The sequence below is a fragment of the Antechinus flavipes genome, chromosome 1 (genome assembly GCF_016432865.1).
Source record: "Antechinus flavipes isolate AdamAnt ecotype Samford, QLD, Australia chromosome 1, AdamAnt_v2, whole genome shotgun sequence".
NCBI classification, from domain to species: Eukaryota; Metazoa; Chordata; class Mammalia; order Dasyuromorphia; family Dasyuridae; genus Antechinus; species Antechinus flavipes.
In genome coordinates, this window is record NC_067398.1 from 433,212,700 (window position 1) to 433,238,333 (window position 25,634).

The window sequence follows — 25,634 nt, forward strand, 5'->3', positions numbered from 1 at the left end:
GAGATTAAGAATATTATTTCTTTAATTTTTCAGTTGCTGCTGAAATTAGATAACATAAAGTATGCCAGTCTGAAGCATTGAAAGAAATTCCAATTCCAGCTCCATTCAACAGTCCAGGTAGAAACAGAGGAAATAGAAAATGCGAATAATTCAGGTTTGAAGTTTGACAAGCAAGTAGTAGCAACAAGACTGTGAGGCAAGATATTTAATATTGGATCATAATGTGGAGTTAAATTGATTAACTATAATGTTAAATTTTGGAAGGAAGGAAGTAATAGCAGGGATTGTTGTTGGACTTTTGTTATCCAAGAAGAACAATGTCATCACTATGTTAAGGTCAGTGTATGGTATGTTTGGCTAAAAGCTGATCAGTCCAAAATAAATTTGAAAGGTACTACCACAAATAGGACAAAAGTGGTCTATAAGAAAATTTAGGGTGGAAGTTGCTCTGGATTTGCACAGCTCATGTTTCCTTTGTGTTTCTACTATTCTATTTTGCTCATGGAACACAGTATTGCACCTTCTTTGATTTGGACATGCTTTTGATTTGGATGGTCCGGTGTCAGCATTTTCCATGTCTTAAAATCAATGCTAGAATTCTTAAGATACCTTGAGAGTGGTTCTTATATTGCTTCTTCTGACCACTACTTATCTTGTGCAAGTTCTTTGAAAAATATTCTTTTGGATAAGTTCATTTTGCATTCAAATTATGTAGTCCACTGGAATTGCTCTCTCTGCAAAAGAGTTTGAATGCTTGTCAGTTTAGCTCTAAATCTCAGTGTCCAATACTTTATCTTGCTAGATACTTTTTAGGATCTTCCCAAGACAGGTGCAGGTAGTTCAGGATTTTTGTTTTTGTTTTTGTTTTTTTGATTTGGTATTGATAAGACTATCCAGATTTGACAAGCATACAGCAAGGAAATCAAAGTAACAGCTAATCTTTAGACCTTTAATTTGGTGTGCAGCTTTATAACTCTTTTCTTACACACTTTTTCTTTCAAAACTTTCCAACTACTGAACTGGCTCTGGAAATACATGCATCAATCTCATCATTTATATGGACAGCTCTGGAATGGACTGCCAAAGTAAGTGAACTTACACCCAGTATTCAAAATTTCTCCATTTACTGTGACCAATGACTCTATGTATGGATGATGTGGTACTGAGTGATAAAAGGATTTTGTTTTCTTGGTGTTGATTGTTAGCTCAAAATTAGCATAAGCAGCAGATCCATACTTTATTGCACTGCAGTCTCATAAGATGCATTGAGTGCATAATCATCTATAAGCAAAAAGTTATGCACCAAGTACCCCTCTACTTTTTTCTTAGCTTTTAGCCTTTTCAAGTTAAATAATTTACAATCAGTATAGTAGATGATCTTGATGTCTTTTTCATCCTCATTGAAGGTATGTGTCAACATTACAAAAAACATATAAGAAAATACTAAAAAGTGGAGAATAAGAGACTAAGATGTGGGCAAAAATATATTTAGGAAGAGTGAGGCATAAGGAAAAGTAAAATTATCACAGATAAAGCAATGTCAATTTTAATCAAAGAAAAAATACATATGTGAAACATAGAATGTCACCAACCCTATTTGTTGGTGAGTTGGAAAGGGAGGAGCAGTAGGTAATGGAATTTGAGGACTAAAAGAACTGAGAGGAGGTTCTATTTGAAGGACCATCAACATGAACTCAATATGATTAATTTTATCCTACAACAAGGTGTTAACTCAGTGGAATTGATAAGACAATGGTTATCTAGTTTAGCATGTGAGTTCTTTAGTTCAGTATGATTGATTTATTCTTACAACAAAGAATGGTTCCCTAGTGATATAACTATTGGTTTATACTCAGTATACTGTAAATGATGTAATTGTAATAGAGTATATAAACTGTGGACAAACTCAGCCAGAGAGACTTCAAGATAGAGACTGTCCTGGTAGCTCTCCTGCCTCCTGCACTGAAACCAAGACCCATTCCGGAAGACCTCCAAAAAGGGCCCCAGGCAAAGGAGACAGACTGTGAAGGAGATAATAAAGATTTTGGACTTTATCCCATGCGATTACTCTACTAAAACGAAGGCTGGTCCCAAGACCTCCAGAAAGACAAGCAGAATATTACAGACCCACATGCCCAATATCTTACAGTTAAGACATACACAGTATCCTGTATTTATGTAAGTGTACACATAAATATAGGATATAGAAATCTGCAGGTTTTTTGAATAAATGGACTCTTTTGACCATCACTCCTCACCCAAAATCAGGGCTTGGGCTGGTATTGAAGTCCTCCTGTGAGCAGGTCTGGAGAAATAATAATAATAATAAGCTCACCTTTATATAGCACTTCATGGGTATGATTTTAATAATCTGATTCAAGATTTAGCATCAGGTCTTCCTGATGCCAAGAATATGTTCATTATACCTTATTGAGCAGGAATAGTTAAAAAAAAAAATCTTTTTTCTAGAACTATTTTTATGTTGAGTTTAAAGAGATTCAACTATATATAAATTCCTAGCATAATATCAGCAAGTATGTAATAAATTCTAAATATATTTTTAAGCCAATTTGGAGGTCAAGGTATTAATGGTAAAAAAGTGAAGAACTTGAAACTTACAGTTCCCTTAGTACCCATTGACCAGTATTTTCTTTCATATGTAGTACTTGCTATTGCAGCATATGGTGTTAACCTATTTTATGTTTAATGCATGTAATTTTTGTAATATGGTCATATTATGGTTGCACTGGGAGACATAATTTTGAATTTCCTTACTATTATGTGATTAAAATATCAACTTCAACACTATAACAATTATAATACGACACATTCAGATTTATAGAATATTTTTCCTTGAAAAAGGAAAATAATAATTTTAGGAGGAAATGTACGTATTTAAATTTGTTTTTTTAAATAATTAAAATTCCAGCCTAATAGAAATATGAACAAATATAATAAGCAACCTTGTATAAGCAATTCTTTAGAACAAATAATCTCTCTATTTCCCTTTCTCTCTGTCCCTTCTTCTGTCTCTCTCTCTTTTTGTTTTTCTCTATTTCTGTCTTTCTCCTTTTACATTTCAAGAATAATGCTCATTTTAACTTGCAAAAATGTTGTTCCTTGTGTTTTACAAGAACTAACATTCTGCAACAAGTATCAAGTTATTTTTTTCCATGTCTACTCTTTATATATTTAATCTGACATTCTAGAACTTCCATAGCTGTTCAATACCTTCAATTTTTCCTTTGAAGCATAACACTGAATGAAAAAGAAATAACAAATAATTTCTACAAACCTAAAATCAAATTAGAGACAGAGTTCATATATGCCAGGATTTTTTGCAAAGCAGTAAACATTTATTAAGCACTTACTATGTACCAGGAATTGTATTAATATTTTGGATATAAACACAGTAAAAAATGTCTTTCTTCAAGAAGCTTATTCTTTAGTGGGGGAAAAAATATACATACATACATACATATATATATATATATATATATATATATATATATATATAAAAAGAGCTGAAAATGGAGAGGGAAAAGAGTGGAAGTGTTTGCATCAACAAGTCTGAGCACAATGTCATGTATCCAGTAGGCACTGAATAAATTACCAACGAATTGAATGGTTAAGATTAATGATAATTAGCCTCTGAGCCAAAAGACATCATGCATATCTCTCTGGAAGTACGGGGATTCTAATTCTTGATTTGACCACACTCTAGTTCTCTTGAAAAGTATCATAAAATACTTTCACATCAAAATAAAATTTAGGTAAAATAAATAATACACATATCTTGCCTAATATACAAGGCTGGTGGGGAAATGTCATGGAATTAAACTGCAAAAAGCTTTCCATGAGAATAAAACTGCAATATTATTTTTCTTTTTTTTTATTATAGCTTTTTGTATATAAAACATATATATGGGTAATTTTTCAACACTAACCCTTGCAAAAACTTCTGTTTCAATTTTTCCCCTCCTTCTCTCTACCCCCTCCCCTAGATGGCAGGTAATCCCATACATGTTAAATACAATATATGTATAGATATTTATACAATTATCTTGCTGCACAGGAATGATCAGATTTAGAAAGAAAGTAAAAATAACCTGAGAAGAAAAAACAAAAATGCAAACAAAGAGTAACAGAATGAATGGAAATGTCATTTTGTGGTCCATACTCATTTCCCAGCCTTCTTTTTTTGGGTGTAGCTGGCTCTGTTCATTACAGATCAATTGGAATTGATTTGGATCCTCTCATCATTGAAGATAGCCACTTCCATCAAAATTCATCCTCAAATAGTATTGCTGTTGAAATGTAAAATGATCTCCTAGTCCTTCTCATTTCACTTAGTATCAGTTCATGTAAGTCTCTCCAAGCCTCTCCGTATTCATCCTGCTGGTCATTTCTTACAGAACAATAATATTCTATAATATTCTTATACCATTCTTATACCACAATTTATTCAGCCATCCACCAATTGGTGTACATTCATTCAATTTCTAGTTCCTAGTCACTATGAAAACAGCTGCCACAAACATTCTTGCACATATAGGACTCTTTCCCTTATTTAAAATCTCTTTGGGATATAAGCCCAGTAATAACACTGCTGGATCAAAGGGTATGCACAGTTTGATAACTGTTTTGCGTATAGTTCCAAATTGCTCTGCAGAATTCACAATTCCACCAACAATGCATCAGTGTCCCAAAACTGCATTATTATAAATAAACTAATCTTTAAATATTTAAATAAAACTGATTTTATCAGATTGATTTTATTCCAAGTTTTCTATAGCTTTTCATTCTATGCAATTCCTATTTTCATTTTGTAATAGGTCCCATATGAAACCTTCCAATGCTTAAGAAATCTTGTAAGTCTTCTTTTATAACTCCTTTCTTGATATGGCCACATGATTACCTTCTCTGATCATAAATTACACATCAAGAGTGACACAAACATGAATGTAATATTCGTAAAACCTTATACAAAATATTACATAAGAAGACTTTCAAGAACTTAGTGAAAAAGGAAAAGAAAGGAATGATATTTATCTTCTACTATGTTCCAAGCACTATGCTAAGGGTTTTACAAATACCATTTATTTGAAGGCTCACAATAGTCCTGAAATAGATGACATTAGTATTTTTATTTTACAGCTGAGGAAACTGAGGCTGAGAGACATTCAAAGTCTTATCCAGCACTGTATCAACTGCATCATTATCATCACCACTAAAATTGATGGAATTCTTTTAAGCAGTTTCTCCTCGCACACATCACCACCTTCAAACACACCATAAACTATTATCCATATTACAAAGACACTTTAAAAACCAACAGTGCAATATAGTAAACATTTTTTTCCAAGATAAAGCAAATACTTCAATTCAACATACCTTTATTAAGTGTCAGATATGTATGAACACAAAGATCCTGAAGGGGAAGCACTGAGGACAAAAAGACAAGAAGGAAACAGTCCCTGACGTCATTATAAATATTGTTATGGAGATATTTTCTAGCCCTCTTAGAAGAAGCTTGTTGCTACAATATTTGAAGTTAGTATTTAATTATTGTATTCTTTATTACATAAATTTACTCAGTGTATTTGCTGGTAAAAAACGAATAGCTTATTTGGAGGCTAAAGGATGTTACCTGCAAAACAAAGAACAATGGAAATTCATGCTAAATCGCACAGTCTAAATTTTAAGAACTTCCAGGTAATACCAATGTAATTAAATTAGGACCACTTCTAAGCTAAGGTCAAAATGAAAGATTTTTTGATTAAAAGAATCAACAGACTGGATAATACTTCACACATAATAAGTCCCTATTAAAAGCATGTTGAATGAAAGAATGAAGCCAGCTGGTAGAGATTTTATTAGTATTCCTTTTGCTACATTTTCCAACTTTGCTTTGCTATTCCATTTGCTACAGATTTGGAAAATTATAACTATGAGGGCCAGATATGGAAAACTATAACCATGAGGGTCCAAATTGTGGGCAGTCTAAATTATGAAATTATGCTTTTAAAAAGAGAATTATGGGGAGCTAGACATACAACATATTGATATTTAGATGTATGCTTTGTGCTGGTATATATTTACTTGATTCAATAAAATAAAATTTACTGAATGCTTATTACATATAAGGCACTATCTCCTAAAGATTAAATTTTTTAAAAAAAATTTGTGATCTTGTTATATAATTCCTTTCTTTCAAAAAAAATCCTTAAAATGTATTTAGAGTGATAAAATAGGTACTCATAATTTGCGAAAGAATATTTGTGCTATGACATATTTAAAAAGTGTGTATAGGATACTCAGAGAAAGAAGGGGTTACATATGACTGAAAGAATCAGAAGTTTCATCAAGTAGGTAATATTTAAAATAGACCTTTATGGATGAGCAGAATTTGTAATTGTATTGGAAAGCAAAGAGGCATTTCAGGGATAGGGCAAATCATATACATAAAAGCAGAAGACAGAAAGATTGGGTATATTTGACAGGAAAATATGATGCAAATATGGTTATTGGTCTGAACAGAAGGTATTCATAGAGAAAAAATGGTAGATAAATTCACAAAGATAGGATGAGGTCAAATTATCTATTTCTTGCCATTATAGCCGTGACAGGGTTTCATACAACACTAAAATATTAAAAAATACTACTGAATCAATATATAATGAATTTATTACACTACAGTTGGTAAATCAACACCAATAACAACAATTTGGGTCTTAGTTTAAAAAAAACACCTTTGAGTAAGATTAATATAAATAACTAAGTCACATTTTGGCAATAACTTGGATGTTTATTTCTGCAAGTGACTAAGTGGAACCTTAACATTCTTTTTTTTGTGAATAGACTTTTCTAAATGTCTATCTTACCAGCAAACAATTTGAATGTTGAAGAAAGTTTTATTAAAGCAAAGTGTTGTCGGGTATGTGAGAAAGAATGTGAAAATAATGCCTGATTAAATACACTAAGTTAGTATCACATATAATTAACTCTAAATTATTTATGTTAAAGGAACAGAGGCAAAAAAACTCTCAAAGAAATTCAAACTATATTTCAAAGCAAATAATAAAACCAATTTGTAAAATCCTATTTTTAGAACAAACTTGGAAATTTTTCGCTTCCCAATTTTGTTCATTGTTCAGCTTCTGAGTTGCCATTAAGTTGCCAAGGACCATATCTAATAATATCAATCATCTTCACTTCTTAATACATTAAATATGTATACATTTATACATGAAAGTTTATGAGCTGTTCAATTTCACTCAGAATGCTACTTCAGTTTCTATTGGTTAAGTGGATTTGCATATATAGAAGAAAACACAATCTTGCTAGGCTTCAAATACTTACTTAAATTGGGGAAATTATGTTGAACTTTTTTTTTAGAGCTGAAAGGATCCCTAAAAATCATGGAGTAAAGCTTCCTCATTTTGAAGTTGATGAACTTGAAACTAGAGAAATTAAATGCCTTGCCTAAAGTAACAAAAGGACACAATCTTGATTTGTATGGATACATCCTAGGTAATTAATTATTGATTGTATTATTTTGTTCCAAAAATAAATAATAATCTATGAAAATTAAATTTTAAGTAACTGAATAATAAATTCACATTTGAACTCTCATATGACATATAAATTGGTATCTCAAAATTCTGCCTCTATTATACCTATGTGGTACCTATGTGAATTAGAGTTATTCATATAATTTCTGGGCCTGAATTTCCTCTTGTGTGAAATTAGGATTTGAGTTAGAATTGTACTGAGGTCAGATTAGATTAGAACCAAGGTTTCTTCTACTTCTATATCTATGATCCCTATGATCCTTTAAGAATCATAAATTCAATTCAAAAACAATTCAACCATATGCTTTTACCATATGCTAAACACTGTGTTAAATGTTGGGAAATATAATTTCAAAAACAATCCTTGCCTTCAAGAAACTGTTATTCCATTGGAGAGAAACATGGATACAAATTTTCTGTTACTCTTTTACTCTCTTCTCAGTGCCATCTCTCTCTTTCTCGCTCTCTCTCTCTTCCTCCCTCTCTTCCTCTCTCTCCTCATATATATATATCATTTCATTGGAAATCAGGGAAGAAGAATTACTGAACTACTGAATTATCCCTGATTTTGAAGATTTTCTCTTAAAAATCTCACAGCTAGGGTCTCCTATAATTCTTCCCTACAAATAATACCATTTTATATATATATACACACATATGTGTATACATGTGTTCATTTATATACACACATATATATATGTGGAAAGATTATTGTATATATGTATATGCAATAATCTTTTTATAACCGATTGACCTGAAAAATTAAACCTTGCAAAATTGTCCAAATTGCTCGAGAACAGCACATATCTTGAATAGTTTTATTATTTCCTATAACAAAATTAAATCTTTTTGCTTTCACTTTTTTATCAAAATGAATTTCATCAAATTTCCATTAAGAGATTTAATAAAAAGTGAAAGCTACAAGTGAGTCTTTTATAGTGAGCTAAAAGGAGTTATCATAGTTAATTTTTTTGTAAATTGAATAGGATGCTGAGCAAGAAAAAAGATGGATCAAGAACTTTAAAAACCATTCCATAGTTTACTGCTTTTTCTGAAACATATATTGTCTTTGTTATGGTTTCTATTATCATTTTATTCCTTCTTTTTCCATTTTTTTTTCATAGCTAGAGTTAGATTAGGGAATTAAATTAATTAGGGCAATTAGGAAAAATAAATTAATTAGAGAATTAAATACCATCTAGTTTTTTACCTACATAGTATAGATGATGAGACTGAAGAAATTAAATGATATTTAAGTGGCATCCTACAATCTAGATTCAAATTTATGCTCTTTCACTTAGTATTTTTGTGATCATGGGAAAAGTTACTTGACCTGTCTAAGCCTCGATTTCCTGATATGTAAAAAAAGGGGCTATACATAATGAATGATATTATCTAGAAATTTTTTAAATTGAAGACAAAATAATTTCAAAATTTCAGTTAAAAATCAAGAAATGTATGCATATTCCTACTCTTAATTTCTTTTCAAAAGTCAGTAATACATTAAAAATTGTCAATGAAATTCGCTACAATGATAATATATGTATATATGTATGTATGTATTTTCAATTGAAACACAGGTATTTCTGAACTCCTTTTATTGTTTTTACAATTATCACTTTTTTTCTAAACAAAATCTCCTACAGTGTTGGTACTGTAATATAATATTGGTAGAAATCATACATTCAATTAATTAGAAGACCTATACACTCCCAATATATAATGCAGTATGTTAATTATTTTATTTTATAATGTAAATAACATTTGATATTAGTATGTGAACAATGAATTTTAGAAACTTATTATTTTATATGTATATTATATTTGATAATTTCTTTTGAAGTTATTAAATAAGTTCCAAAAGTTTCAGGTGCCTGTCAAAGTGAGAAGATACTTTGGACATTTAATGCTTGGGCTATTTGGGGGCTTAAAATGACATATATAAACTGAAAGGGAATACACTAATATACTCTTCTCTACCAGCCTCTCCATTCTTTAGTGTCTTATGGAATGTTGGGATGCTAGCAGCCCCACTGAAGAATCAAAAGAAGGTGAACAATACTTGCAATTCCCTTCTGTTATTGTAACTCAACGAAGAATCTAATCAAGACTATCATACAGCTCATCCTGGAGGAACAGTTTTAATTATGTAAAGAAAGCTGCAATAATGGCTATTTTCTCACCCTCAGATATTAGTGGTACAAATGACTGAACTGGGAATTATTTTCATATCTAGTATAACTTCATTCATTAATTTAATTAATTATTATTTCCTTCACAGGTCTGCTTCTAATTTTCCAACAAATGCTATGTATTTGTAGATAACAACAATAATACTATGATAATTACTAACACTTATAGAATTCCTACTCTGTATCAGGTACTGTGCTAAGTGCTTTACAAATATTATTTAATTTGCTCCTCACAAAAATACTGACAAGAACAATTTACACTTTGCAATTGAGGAAACTGAGGCAACTAGAGATTAACTGTTCTGTTCAACTGGTTAATTAGAGGGTTATTTAAAAAAATGATTTAGATGTCAGACGTGAAGTAGGCAAAATTGTCCACATTGAAATGGGTTTGGTTTCTTTTGGAACAATTATATAAGAACAATTGTATCTTTAGGATAAAATAACTCAAAAAAACTTCTCTCCCTATCCAAATGATTTGATCTGTTAGGTTTGTTTAAGATTAACAATTTAATATTGGTATAACTCTATTAGATACATAAATTTTCTTGTGAACAAAGTGGTGGTATTCTTTGCCGCAAAAAAAGCCAATATACTTAACAGTTTAGTCACAGATAAGATTATATCACCAAGATGAAGAGGATGTTTGTCTTAATGTCTCACATTTTTAAAATGTACCCAATTAATCTAATAATTTTACTAGCTTGTTTCAATAAAGAAGGAAAAAAACCCACATCTGATGAATGACAGAATCCTGCTTTAATATTACTTAAGGCTCTAATTATACTTCACCTATAGCTATTCTTCCTTCCTGATTATAGCAAAAAAGTCCTGATACATAGAAGAATGAAATTTCAGACTTGAGAAAGTTATTTGTTGGCCTTTTTGTCCCAATTCTACCTGAATAGAAACCTCTACTGTCCAGTAAAGGCCATTCAACATCTTTAAGATCTCCAAAGAAGGGAAATTTACTATCTTGATAGGCTACCAATTAAACTTTGGGATAGTTCTTTTCTTTTTTTTAAAACTGTGTAACCATCCCTATCAATTTCAGCTTTTTAGATTTGACACAAGATATTTATATATCAAAATCTTTTGGTATTTCATTGTTGTCATTAAACCAGTTAGCTATTATTTTCAAGTTTTTCTCATCTGCAAACTGGATGAACATGCATGCCATCAATGCCTTTATCCATTTTACTGATTAAAAAACAAACCAAAATAAAACACTGAATAGCACAGAACCAAAAATCTGAGGCCAGGACTCTACTAGAAACTTATTTCCTGGATACTACTGACCTATCAATGATAACACTTAATACCTGGTCATTTGAATAATCCTAATTCCACATAACTACAGAATTATCTGTACTTCTCTATCTTATCTGCAAGGATAAAATGACAGATTATATCAAATTTTATTCTGAAATCCATCTTGTCTGCCATGACTTGTTCTTGATCACCTTGAACCACCATCACAGTGATCATCATTTAACTAAGTGGTCACAAAACATCCTTTAATAATGTCTTCTAGAATTGTGATACTAAAAGAAGTCAGTTGTAGTGCTATAATTTTAGGCATCCTTGTCCTTTCTCATTTTACAAAAGCAAGACTTCTATTTTTCTATTCTCAACCTGACATAATCTCTTTCTTCATAAATTTCAAATATCACCAATAGTTGCTTAATAATCAGATCTAGAATTTCTTACAATATTCTTGTTTATATGAGCCTGATATTTTAAATTAAAGGTAGTGGTTGCTCTCTTAGCTATTTTTTAAGGTGCCTCAACCATTTCTTTTTATTCTGAACTCCCTAATCTAAAAATTGTTTGCTTGGATAAATACAAAATAAAAGTTAAGAAACTTTGCCTCCTTTTCATCATTTTTGTAATGATCTCATTACATAGTAGATCACTTTCCTTCTTTACTCTTTCTCTTGTTCCCAGCATAGGTTTTTGAACTGCCCTTTTGTTGCTATTGTTCTTAGCATTTATAGTTAGCCTAAATTTACTCTGGGATTTAGTATGCTTGTCATTATTCTTCATAAGAATTTGCAACATCTTTGTATTCACTCTGTTACCTAACTTTGTGTCTATCTTCAGTTCATGTCTTGTAAAAACCTGAGTTGAACAATAAATTCCTTTCAATGTTAGCCTTTGGAGAGTTTCACTTTTTTCTTTCTCACCAGAATATATTGTGTTTATCATCAGACCTTCTTTCTTGAGAACATCTTATCATTTTTGAAACTACTTTCCCTCAAGAATTATAGTCTAAATGTTTCTACATATCCTTTTTTTTTCTTATCTCTGGAACCTATTCTACAAAAAACCCCAAACAAACAAAAACACAATGGCGTAGCTCAAATATCCATTTATGTCCACTAATCATTTTCTTATATTCATCAGGTAATCAAAGATAGCAAAATAACTTCCTCCCATGAGTTCACTATTCAGCAACTATTTTATTTAGCACATCTATGACTAAAAGATTAATTCCCCTCAGCTATTCCTCTACTTTCTGAAGTATCAACTTATCCGCAAGCAACTTAACATTGTATTTCCTGCTTTACTTTTAGCAGAAACAATTCAGTTAGATACCTGGATAGTTGATCACTACTGATCCCTTTTAATACATACATCTGGAACTCATTGATTTCTCCTTTCTGTTCAATTGGGGATTTTTTGCATATTCCTTCCATAATCCTTTCACTTAGTCATTCCATTGAGTCATACCCAAATCATTTCCATCATTCCTATATGTGTCCAGACTTTTCTAGTTATACAATAGCACTCTATTATCCTTCCTGAATAAAATACATTCTTCTAATAGTCACTTTCCACCAAATTTTAATATAAGGTTAAATTTATCTCCTTAAAATAAATTCCCCTCCAATTTGCTTTATTATCACAAAGCTCTGTGTTTGAAATAGATGTATCGCAGATAATGCAGGTATTATTATTATTGATGTGGCCCAGCTTCTAGGAGAGACCTAGCAATAACCCGAAGTCCACCTGCTCTTGGGAATGATATAATTGAAAAATATATATTTCTTCCTATAGGTTATCCTGTCCCAGTTTATTCTATATAACTAGGATGTTATGGCTACAAATATTGCTGGCTATCAGATAACAGCCTGTTAGTCAGTGATAACAGAGTTTCTGAATCTAGTGAACAACAATAATGAGATGCTTAAAGTTGATGCAGGTGCAGAACAAAATTGGTTGTCTGCCATTTGACCTAGTGACTTTTCAAACCTAAAAACACATTTCCCGAAGATTCCCCCCTTGAACTCTGCCCAAGAATTATGGGTATTGCACCTGTATACAAAGTCGAAACCAGATCACTCTTCAACTCCACCTGTAAGCCATAAAATTAGCATATCAGTGACAAGAAGCTCCTGGTTTCTCTTTTTCCTATAAATGTATTTTCTTGCCCCTAGTTCTTTCCTAATTTCCTTTAGAACTTAGCACACTTTAATTGGCATTAAAATTATAATTTGTCCCTTTACTTGGAAATGGAGTCCAAGGTTGCAAATTCTTTTGAGAAATATAACTATACTGGTCTGGAACCCAACCTTTTTGGGGTTTCTCCTGGAACCCAACACTATCATCCAGCCCTTTAGATATTTATTCTCTCTTTTAAACTATTGATTTATCTACTGATATCCTTCTTTGTTATATCTGTAGCTGTTTATGGATTTTGTTTTAGGAGATTCATTGTGGGCTGTTTCCTCCCTCCTATTTTATTTTCATTTTAATTTCCTAGTAATCTGATGGAGAAGCAACGTAGCATATCGTGAATAAAGAACCAGTCACTGAACCAAGATAATTCCTGCCCTTAAAACATACAAGTTGTGGAATCCTGTACATGGTATTTAACTTCTGAGGATTCTAGCAATGTTAGAGAAGTTGCTGACCTACATTAGTAGAGGCAGTTTCCTTCTCCAGGACTTCCCTGTACTCAAAGTGCCTATTAATCAGATGTTCAGCTTTCCAGGCAAATAAGTTCATATTCCAAAAAAGTACTGATAGCCTGAGATTGATATTACACTTGTATAACTGTGCCCAACTAAAGTCTCTTTTTAGGACATTTCAAAGGACAATATTCGCATTCATACCAATGTACATAAAAGGCTGTTCTTAACCGTTTTCTCAGTTCAGTAAAGAAAAAATAATAGTAAGCAGTAATGGATGAAAAAAGTGCCTACATGTTCCTTGTATGTGATGGTATTTTACAAAGTCTTGTCCTGAAATATTTTTTTAACCATATTTGGCAGTTCTGAAGGAATGTACAATAAGCTTGTCAGTCTGTAATTTGGAAATAACATAATTTTTCTTTTTAGTGATGAAGTAATTCACAATATACATCCTCAAGGAACCATCATCATAGAATTAATTTAGGAAAATACTTCTTCAATAACTGAGGCTAAGCTCTCCAGGCAGATTCTGAACAATTCTGGTATTACTGTATCTTCTCCAAGGACTCATTTCAGTTTTATGCAATTAATAAAATATTTTAGATTAGATAGAACTACTAGCTCCAATTTAGGAGAATATACTTAGATTCTACAAAATAGAGACACTACTAGAGAACTGCAGAACTGAGTGAATTAATTTATATAGTTATCAATGGGATACTTGGGTTTTTATGAACTCTATTGCTTAACTAATAATAATTTGCCCTCACTATGATCTCTCATAGCAGAAATTAAAGCTTCCAATTAAGAAATGTTGCCATTTAGGGTCTGTTTGTTTTAGGGAAAAAAAGGTGTTTATTATAAATGTTTTAACTATTCAACAAAGATGGAGAGGAAGGGAGGAAAGCAAGGTAAAAAATGCTTATATAATGTTTGTTTAAGTACTATCATAGTGTTGTCTTTAGAAAATAAATTTAAGACATACTCATGCCATATCTTATCCTCAAAATATCACTATTTCAACTGTGTGAATATACTAAGTATGAAAATAACTTTAAAAAGAAAATCATCACTTTCATCAGTCAACATATCCATTCCTAGAGAGGAGATAAGCAATGAAGGGCTGATAAATAAAAAGTCATTAACAATGGAGATTTATTTTTAATTCCTGTAGGGCATTTTACAGGTATAAAATATATCATATGCAAAACTATAAAATGTATATAAGTGTGGAAAAATATTGCATATTTGTATTGCATTTACTTTTACAAGATGCTTCAGTGTAAATGTAAAGGTTTTGTAAAATTTTACCAATCTCCATATAAATCAAACTAAAGGAGTTCTCATATACCACATGGTTTCTTATCTTTCGAGTATACCTGCCTGGTAATATTGTATATGTAGCTGCTTTGTCCTCTTCAAGAACATAGTTTCTATTGATGGCAGTCTTGTCTTATTTAAACTTCATCTCTTTCCAAGACCTATCTCCATTTCCTTCATGAGTAATTAACAAATCAATGAGAAAAGGAAAATTGGAACTCTCTCCTAAACTGGAATTCAGGATACTCTTTTCCAGGATTCTTCTAACTGAAGTCACCATTAGAATGGCAGAATATAATGATAACTATTATAAAGACAACAAATGTGAGAGTGAGTTTAAGTATTTGTTGCTGATTTCATTTCCATAATCTATGGTTCAAATTTTTTTTTTAAATTTAAATAATTAACCTTCCCTGATTCACTCCTTAAAGGCCCTATTTGTCATAGATTTATACTTCCATCTATTAGCAAAGGGATACAGTATTTGTGTATATATATATATGTGTGTGTGTGTGTGTGTGTGTGTGTGTGTGTGCATGTATATATAGATACATATCTCACATCTTTCTTCAGAAAATGAGGTAGATATCTTGAATCTAGAATTGACTTATATTGCCTTGAACAGATTATATTGTTCTATCTTTCCTCCCTGGCTAAACCCATACTCTACCACATAACTTAAAAATTACAACTTTAAAATTCTGCCAAAGAAATGGCATGCCAAGTATGTGCACAGTGTAAAATGCTGCATTTGAATAGCCACAGGACTCTGTAATCCTCTACAGAATTGAGTCTATATATTCAGTGTGCTTAACGAATACACATTAAAATGTCACAAAGAAAAAAAAAATCAACACATGCCTCATTTCCCTATGCTTGAGCTCAAACAGCACAACCAATTCACACATGTCACAATGGACATTGTTATACAGGACCATTAATGAAAGTGGCAGAATACCATTCAAGGAGCTAAACCACTAAATATCCCAGAAAGAACTAATCTACTTCGGCTAATCACCAATGCTGACCATTTTTCAATGCACCAGTAATTGTATCCCAATGTGGTTTGCACAGTATGGGTTCATTTTCTATATTCTCAACCATATTTAGATTTTCCAACTTCTATCCCAGTTCTATACTCTTAAAATGTTTTTAATAATATTACTTTGCAATCTCATAATATAATTGGGTATAATTAATTAAAGGCCACATAGCATAATGGTTAGCTGGCTGGACCTAATGACAACAGTGACTGGTTTGAGCTCTGTCTTAGACATAGATTCCTGTTTTGACTGTGGGTAAGTCACTTAACCTCTAAGTGCTACTCCATACCCCCCTTTACAAATCTCCAAGACTAAGTTACAGGTCAGTGACTGGTAAGCATCCATGGAGGAAATTCTCACTAGAAATGTCCTATGCTGATCAAATCTCAGGCTTAGAACTATAGGTGTATATAAACATAAATTGAATATATATATATATATATGTATATATATACGCATATACATATGTGTTTATACATACATATGTAAACAAATACATATTTGTATGTGTTGAGATAATTTAATTTTTATAATAATAACATTTTATCAAGAAATAATATTTCATCAAACTTTTCTGGAAAATAATTTATGAACACTGATGAAGACACACAAGTATAATAACCAATTATTTATCCCATTTTCTATATATTTTCTATGAGTTACACATTTAAATCCTCATAATCATTTGGAAAAATTAACATTTAAATTAAATGTGCTAAGAATTACTTAATATCTTCTATGAAGTCACGAGGGAATTTATTTCATAAAGAAAATAATCACAATTATGACAAAAATAATACTAAGATCATCATTGTAACCATTTGTTTGCAAGAGATACCTCTATGACACCAGGCCTGATACCATTATGACCAGTGGTGAGTTTAAAGCCTTCTGTAAATAAAATATTTTCACTTTTTCTATTTACTTGGATACTATTTTGTAATTCTATAAAATTCTACAAATTTTATAAAATGCAGCATCCTTAAGAAGTTAACAAAGTTAATAAAGTGTGATTCTTTTAAAAGACAAACTATTGAAAATGAGCTTGAATAACTTCACACTTCAAATACACATTTTAAAAAAAAGCATGCTAAAAGTTCTGAAGTTATGTGAATGTTGGCAGACAGGCTCAACACCTACATTTATAGACACCTTATGCAATGAAAGAATTGTATCTTAATTTTTTTTTTTAAATGCAGTAGGCAGAGTCCCAACTCCTGAAAGGCAAGCATTTCCTTTATATCATACACAGTGCCCAGCAAAGTGCTAGGTATCTGGTAAACACTTATTGATTGTTCTATTCCTAGACTCTAGATAGTTTCACTATGGAATTATATTTATAATTTTCTTTGTTGTTGTTGAAGAAGTCGGGGATAAGTGACTTGCTAAAGTTCACATAGCTAGTAAGTGTCTGAGCCAATATTTGGACTCAATTTTTCCTGACATATGCTCTAATCACTATGCCACCTAATAATAAATATATTTATAATTTTAGGAGTATAGGAACTTACAGTTCTTGTAATTAAATTCTTTCAAATAACAAAAAAGAAAACAAAAAATTCCTATAGAAATAGTTATTTGCCTCATTCACAAAATTGGGTTAGGGACAAAATGGAAACCAAATACCTATCCCATGGCTTCAATCACTTACAGTTCTGAGACTTATGCCTTTACAGAAGATCTTTAGATTTGCGAAGCATATTAGAACTTCTTCTAATAACACCTGATATAACCAAGGTAACTAACATGCTCTGTAGTTTCTTATTTCTCCTTAGACGGTCCAGTCATGTTCATACTATGTTTCAATAATTCACAAATCAGAATCACAATTTACTTATTTTTTTTTAACCAGTATCAACAAAAAAAATATCTATTAAAACATATTTTAAACTATACATTAAGTATAAAAATAAGGGGGCCCCTCTTCCATATAGATACCATACAGTATCTATGTGGAAGATTCATTCTGTTTGTTATAATACATACATACACCTATATAATATTACCTATATGGAAGATGGTCTTCTTTAGGTTTACATGGGAAATTTTAAATACTGTTCCCACCACCTTTAAAGTTCTTCATTCTTTGCTAAATGGAACTTCTTTTTAATGAGTAATTTAAAAAAAAAAACAATTTTCAGCTTTAATCCAAGCTCAAATTGATTCTAAAATTTCTTGCTATTTACAAAATGTTCATTAAAACAAATATAAAGTTTCCCCAAATCCTAAATTATTGTTGTTCTTGATGAAGTTTACAAAAAGTAATTAATATTCAATAAATATAATGCATATGTTGATGAAGCAAATTTCACTTTCTTTCTTTCTTATTTATTTATTTATTTATTTTTTAAGCAAATTTCACTTTTAACATGTTACATTACAAAAATGTTTAATGCACAAATCTCTCTTCATTATTTATAAAACTCCTAGGTGTCCATGCAGGATAAGTATCTATTCTGAATACTGATTATAAAACAATTCTTTCCTTATGTAGAGATGTCCCAGAAATCCAATTGATGGATAAATCTCCTAAATGACAAATTATCCATATCATAAAACAATGAATTCAGGACAATCCATTACCTGCCCAGAAATGGCATAATCATACTTTAAAATCACAATTCATGGCCTTCAAAGGTCCATATGATAATAACCACACCAAATTAAACCCACACTTTTGGTTTTACCTTTAATTACCCCACTTCACAAAAATTTTGATCTCCTAAAATTATGAAAATATTTATCCCATCTCACATGTCTTCCTGGTGAAGACAATAAATTATTCTTTAAACTTCAGTTTCACATTAATACATATAGAGTGCACCAGGTATGCTCAGGTATGTTAGAGTACTTTGAAATGAACATCACTATTTCCCCTCAAAGTAGATAGAAAGACAGCAGACACATGTGTTTCATACAAATATATGTATACACATGTGTTTTCATTAAATATGTATTCTATATATGTACACACATACATAGACACATATAGACACATAAATATAAAATCCGTCGATGAAGAATGACACTGTCCAACTCATGGAATAAAGGTTTATCTGCCACAAGTTCTATGACCAACTATGGTTAATTTTCTCATCTGCTGAACAAGCATGAGAAATAGCACTAATAATGCAATGTAAAGTACTTTGCAAATGTTAAAGTCATATACATCGTTAGCTGCTGAAAATATTTGGAAGATATATTACCATTGTTATCATTATTGTTTCTAAAGTATAATACGAAAGAACTACCAAAAAACAAAAAAGCTTTTATGGGGTACTAATGAAAACCAACTTAAGTTTTGAATAGATTATATAAAGATAGATAGATCGACTTTATTATCTATTTCTTGGATTTACTTAGTTTTCTTTCTTCAAAGGTATTTCTTAAAACAATCTTTTAAGAATTATTTAAAATAATGTCATGGTAACTTTAGGATACTTAAAAGTCTCTTGTTAATGGAGTTTATTTTACCTTACAAGGGTAAATTTCAGTACGACTAATTAATTGTCTATCAGCTTTCAAATTTGGCAACTAATTTAAAATGCCACTTTGCCTTTAATAATTGTTAAATAGTGATATAATGAATCAAAGAATTTGATTTTGAAAAGAGGATTTATGGTACATGAAATGAACCAAAATTCAAATTTGTACAATATAAAGAACTGACACCAAATTAAATATGCCTCCCACATCAAGAAAAAAGGTTTTAAAATTAAAATTTTAAAATTAAAAATAAAAGTCATGCTATTGTTACATAGTAAAACTTAAGAAGAAAAATTAAATATTTTTATAGTACAATATTGCATTACACAAAAGGTATCAGAAGAAGAATAGCATAAATTTAAGAAGTGAAGGCATCATTATATTTGTTTTGTTAGTAAGGATTTCCAGATTCAATAAAAGGTTTCAAGAATGAAAAAGTAAAGAAAAAAATAATTACCAAGTAATCAAAAACGTTCAGCATTATTTTGTTATAGAAACAATTATAAATGCATACCTTTTCCCTTCTAATTCTGCTGTTTTGATTTCTACACAATTGTTAAAGTGCACATTTATTTAATATTCTGCCTACTTAGGGGTTTTCATAATCATTAAACAATAAACAAACTATGATCATTCTTTTCTGCAATATTCTTTTTTAATTTTAAATTTATGACATAAAGCAAGCATTTCTATAACAAAAACAAGAAAAGATAATTGTATATGAATCGTTAAATCTATTTTGTACAACTTGGTAGTTCTTTTAGCTATGATAAAGTTATTATATAACTCCCCTCCCCCTTTTCTTTTCTTTCTTCCTCCCAACCCTAGAAATGGGATCTTTAGAACTGTGAGTATGTGTGTTTGATTATTCTATGCATACATCCATTGATTTTCTTTTTTCTCTGGATACTTTCATGTAACCTTTCAAGCAGACTGTTTTCAAGAGAATGGACTTTGGGATTGATGGTGCTTGATTTCATCATAAGTTCTTGGAATAATGATTACAGATGCATTAGTAAATTACTAATTTTGCTTAAAAAACTATTGCTGAAATAATATTAAATCACCTAGTAAATTTTTTAACTTTAGGATTTACAATAACAATAGATAAGATTTTAAATTCTTAGGAAATGAATTTATTTTAAAATGAGCATATTTTATACTTATCTCATTTAAAAATATTTTATTTGAAAGATTTAATTATCTTAATGCAGTAGCTCCTTCTACCACTAGTCTTCTGTAGAAAACTGAAATAACTTTCTTATGGGTAAGATATTTCTTAAAGCTCCAAATATATGTTTAAGGGAGTACATTTCCTTATTAAAGTTTTAAATTATTTTCCCCTTAAACTAACACAAGTTAAATGACACAGTCTGAACAGCAACTTTTAAATAGGCAATGAATCAAAAAAAAAAAAAAAAACAATATTTCTAAGTATGGCATTTCTGACTCTGATGTGAAAATAAAATGGAATATATTAAAAATGTTTTATATTCTCCCCAATAATGGGAGGAGGAGCTCTTAATTTATAAAATACCTTTTTAAAAAAAAGGGGAATAATTTAATATATTTTTCAGAATGTACTCTCTACCAGGAATATAGTATAGTGTCTAACATGATCATTCAAAAACCAGAAGAAAATTTTAAAATTCAATTAATTTTTGACATATTTCAAAGATCTTTATATTTGTGATTACAAAACACTAAAAAATAGTAGAGTTTTGAAGTTGTCCTAAGCTTCCCTCCCTCCCCCCATTGAGGTACAGTGAAAAACATCAAAAGACACTACTAGTATTTACCAAACTAGTTGCTGGACTCATTGATGGGCATTTTAATTTATTATGTTAAAACAGGATATTTCCCTGATAGAAAATACATGGTAATCTAATGATTTGATAAAAATAGGATAATGTTGCTAAATGGATAAATACTTCTACTAGTAACCAGTAGGTGGTGCTAATTCAAGTGTTTCAGTTTATAAGATCAAAAGACCAGAAAACTCATAAAATAGAAGAAAATATCAATACTGCATAGTTAACTGAAAAGAAAGTTTAAAAAATCTAGTTTGGAGAAAAAAAATGTCTACAATTAAAAGTGTTCTAATGGGTGACATAAGAATGAACATAGATGCATATATAATGAAACCATGAAAATTTAACATTGTTAAAAGTCTCAATATGAATTAAATACTGTAGTCATAAATATAGCCTTTGGCCATCATAAGTAGAATAAGAACATTCCTATTCACTTCTTCATAGTTATAGTGTCACATGGAAACATTAGTATTGCTGGTGTTTTATTGCAACCATGGGATAAATTAATGCTCTTGGGGAATATTCAGTTTTGATAGCTTCCAGCACTGAGAACAAGAATCAGATGACCTGATGTTCATTCATACTACAAATATGTCATTACACATAGCCACATTATCCAGCACCTTTAAAATATAATAACAAAACGTAAATTAAAAAGCATTATCTCAGGAAACAGATAAGTAACTAACAAAATAGTTAAGTGACTGGTCTGTTTTTTTATATCTTCAATTGTTGCACATTACAAAATATTTTATTTTAATAACGAATTTTCAATATGTATATTACATTTATGAGTGTATATATAATGTATATATGTAAATGTATGTGTGTATATATGTCTATAGACACAGAATATGATAACATTAAGGTTGATTTGATAATGTTTATGCTCAGTCTTTTTATGCTTATGTATCTCAGAACATTAAAGTCTGATAATTCAAGTCATAAAATACCTTCCTTATGTAAATGTAAAAGGACTATTTGTAAATGAGAAGTAGCCTGAAATTTCAAAATACTTGACTTATTTTGACTGTATTTTTCTCTAAAATCTTTAACATGCAAGTGTATTTTGACCAGTAGCTTTCAGAATATTCTAAAATGTTTTAAACTTTTGTAGAAAATGATGGAGCAAAAAAAAAAAAAAATAATGGAGCAGTTGCATTTCTGAAATCTTCACTATGAAAATTATTTTAAAAGTATGTACAGAATTTTAAAATTCACAAATTACAAAGGAAATATAATAGTATTACTTTGCATAAACCATAAAGCTTTATCTTCTGAAAGCCCAACTGAATGTCATGTTAGTCTACAGTACAGGTATCTAGAAGAAAATCTAACATCTATAATGTTAGGAATAAACATCTATGATTCTATAATTATATGTATATCAGCTTCTATTTAGGCAGAAGCATGATTCCAAACTGCAGAATCTGTTCCAGAACTTTTTAGTCAAGAAAAAAAAAAAAGTTAATGTTCACATATATACAAAAAAGTGCACCAGGCAACTGAATTTCCACAAAATTATTCTCTTGGTTTTTAAAATGCAGAATATCTCTTCCTTCCTTCAATTCCTTTAAAATAAAGGGCTCTCTAGCAGAGATTCTAAGTTTTGAGTGCAGAGAAGGCTTTTATGACCAACTGATAAATCTTTGAAAAGTGGCATTAGGTTATATAGGAGACCCATATCATCATAAGAAAGCATAAACCTCATAGAATATATCAAACACTCAAGACTTCAACTTTTATAAAATCCTGAAATACATCACCTTCTAAATAAACTCTCAGGAGAAAGCTTTCCATATCACATTCTCCTGGGGGAGAAAAGGGCAGAATCTAAATGATATCTCTTTAAATGAAGGACTATCTTGAACTGTTCAGCAGCTAAGTATCATTAATGCAAAGTAACAGCTTCTCCCTCAATATTGAACTCTAGGTGACCGTCATGGAAAGTAACTACTTCCCGATCCCCTGGCAGACAGTAGCATTAATAATTATCAAAACAAAACAAAAAAAAAAGGCAAAAAAAAAATTCTGAAACCAAGCACTAGGAGAGGCCAAAGCACGATGGGGAGGACCTACTGCGTTGTTTACCCACTGCAAAAAGGAGAAATGGGAGTTATGGGGGTTGAGGCGAGGGGAGCATCCTTAAGGTTCTGGAAAATGTTTCATGCTTCAGGTCCTCGGGTGGCAAAAAGCCAACCCCTCTCAGAAAGACTGCTGTTGCCTCTTTCTCCATTTCCAGCACTCCCCAAATGGGCCATCCCTGCGCAGCCCAACGTCTGATTTCTTATCCACCACCCGAATTCTTTTCTGCTCTAAAAGTGTCCCTAAACAGAACTTACATCGCCAGCTTGGCAATCCTCTTTTTCCAACCAGCCCTTTACAGTAGCACAGAAACCACACGCAGTCTAGCCGACCTGGGCTCAATGGAAGGAGGGGAAGGGATTGTATTTTGCGCACATCCAAAACGATCCGAAGGCAGTAGAATTTAGTTTTGCCTCCACTGGTTTGCAGACAAGGGTTTTTCTCGAAAGCTTGCTTAGTCTATACTTGTATGTGTGTGGAAACACACACGTACACACACACATTTCTTTCCCTTGACTAGTATTGTCATTACAAACAGTGGAAACGCCTACAAGGAGATGAAGTACCTGCACTGGGAGATGCTCAGTTGTTCACTTCATCTTCCGTTGACAAGGAAACCAAACCGCACTTCATTTTTTTTTCCAGAAAAACCTTCCACTGCCATCATTTGAAAATGTATGGGGAGGGGGGGGGGGAGAGGAAGGAGGGATTAAATAGATATAGGGATATCTATCATAAAATTATCTCGGTTGTTTTCTTTTTTTTAATAAAAAAGTCAAATGTGCAAAAGTCATAGTTATTTTAAAGGGGGAAAAAGTATTTTGCTTAAAAAATGATACCAGTAACCGGCTGCAAGAAAAGTTTCACATTATAAAAGGGTATCAAAAACGTAAGGGGGAAAAAACGGTTTGTTGTTATTGGCTTCAAAAAGGAAACAAAAATAAAATTAACGTCTTGTGCTCAGTGGCTTGCACCAGTATTGCAAGACCACAAACTCTTGTAAACACTGCCGTAAAATGCATTCGCAAATCCCACCTATACAAAAATAACATCGGAAAAATAGTCTGCAAAAAGAGTTAGAAACATGCTTTTTTTTTAACATGAAAAAAATAGGCATCATACTTCACATCGCTTTTCCATAAAACCAGTTGCATATTTTGCTGGACTTGGGAGTCTCTCCCAGCGGCACAGTGGCCACGGACTCCCAGACACAGCGCCTTGTCTACAGTACCATCGCATGCTATAAAAACTTGTATTCAGGAAAAGGCTCAAAACCATGCTCCTCCAGGTTTCCCAATTTAAACAATAATCAAAGAGGTGGAAAAAAAAAAAAAGAAGAAAAAACCAAAAAAACAAAACCAAAAAAACAAAAAAAGGACAAAAAAAAAAGAGAGAGGACAAGAATGCCACTGAGAAGGTACTCACCGAGCGGGAGTAAAATGTTGGAATAAAAATGAGATTTAGTATAAAATACAGTATGGCGGTGGAAGAAGGAATGAAGCGCTTTTTTTTCCTCTCAGTCTCTGCCTCAGGCACTGACACGTGACTCGGAGCCAGACTGACTCGCAGGCAGGCGGGGAAGGAGCAAGGCAGCGAAGGGGGGAAGCCCCACCGATCCCAACTCACTCGCACGGCGGCGGTAGCAGCGGCAGCGGCGAGGAGACTGGCGCCGGGAGCCCCGGGAGCGGCGGCGGCGGCGGCGGCAGCAGAAACAGCAGCAGTAGCAGGAGGGGCAGCTCGCGAGAGCCAGAGCCGCGGCAGCCTCTGCTGTGCAGCCCAGACGAGCAGGTGCCCCTCACGCTGAAGCCGAGCACACACACTCACACATACACACGCACACACGCACACGCACAAGACAGTCAGGGCGCCGGGGAGTGGGAGAAGGGAGAGAGGAGAAAGGGAGCAGAGTGGAGCTGAGCCGAGCCAGGAGAGGAGCACACGCAGCAGCTGCTGATGCTACCGCCGCTCTGTATGTGTGCGCATCTGTGTGTGTGTGCGTGTGTGTGTGTGTGTGTGTGTGATGGGGGGGATGGATGAAGAGGGAGAGAGGAGGTGCCACAACTTGCTGCTCACCTCAAACTTGGTGTTGGTTTTTTCCTTTATTTATTTATTTTTCTTCCCTAGGGTTGGGGAGAGAAGTTCCCATCTTCGTCCCCTCCCTCCGCTAAGTTAGAGTGTTAACTCTATCCTTGATTTCCCACTC

General features: G+C 32.0%; 1 protein-coding gene across 7 annotated transcripts in view; it reads right to left on the reverse strand.

Annotated features, from left to right (window-relative positions):
* Window positions 1–25,365, reverse strand: part of RALYL (RALY RNA binding protein like) — an 801,687-nt gene extending 776,322 nt beyond the window's left edge. The window contains exons 1-2 of one of the 7 annotated variants that reach the window (XM_051969972.1): window positions 24,857–24,944; window positions 23,998–24,088 (exon numbers count right to left, since the gene is read on the reverse strand). The gene's annotated coding sequence lies outside the window, so the exon portion shown is untranslated. Of the gene's footprint in view, window positions 1–23,997; window positions 24,089–24,856 lie in introns of all 7 variants that reach the window. The other 6 variants (XM_051969969.1, XM_051969970.1, XM_051969968.1 and 3 more) reach the window with 6 other exon arrangements.
* Between the last annotated feature and the right edge of the window lie 269 nt (window positions 25,366–25,634).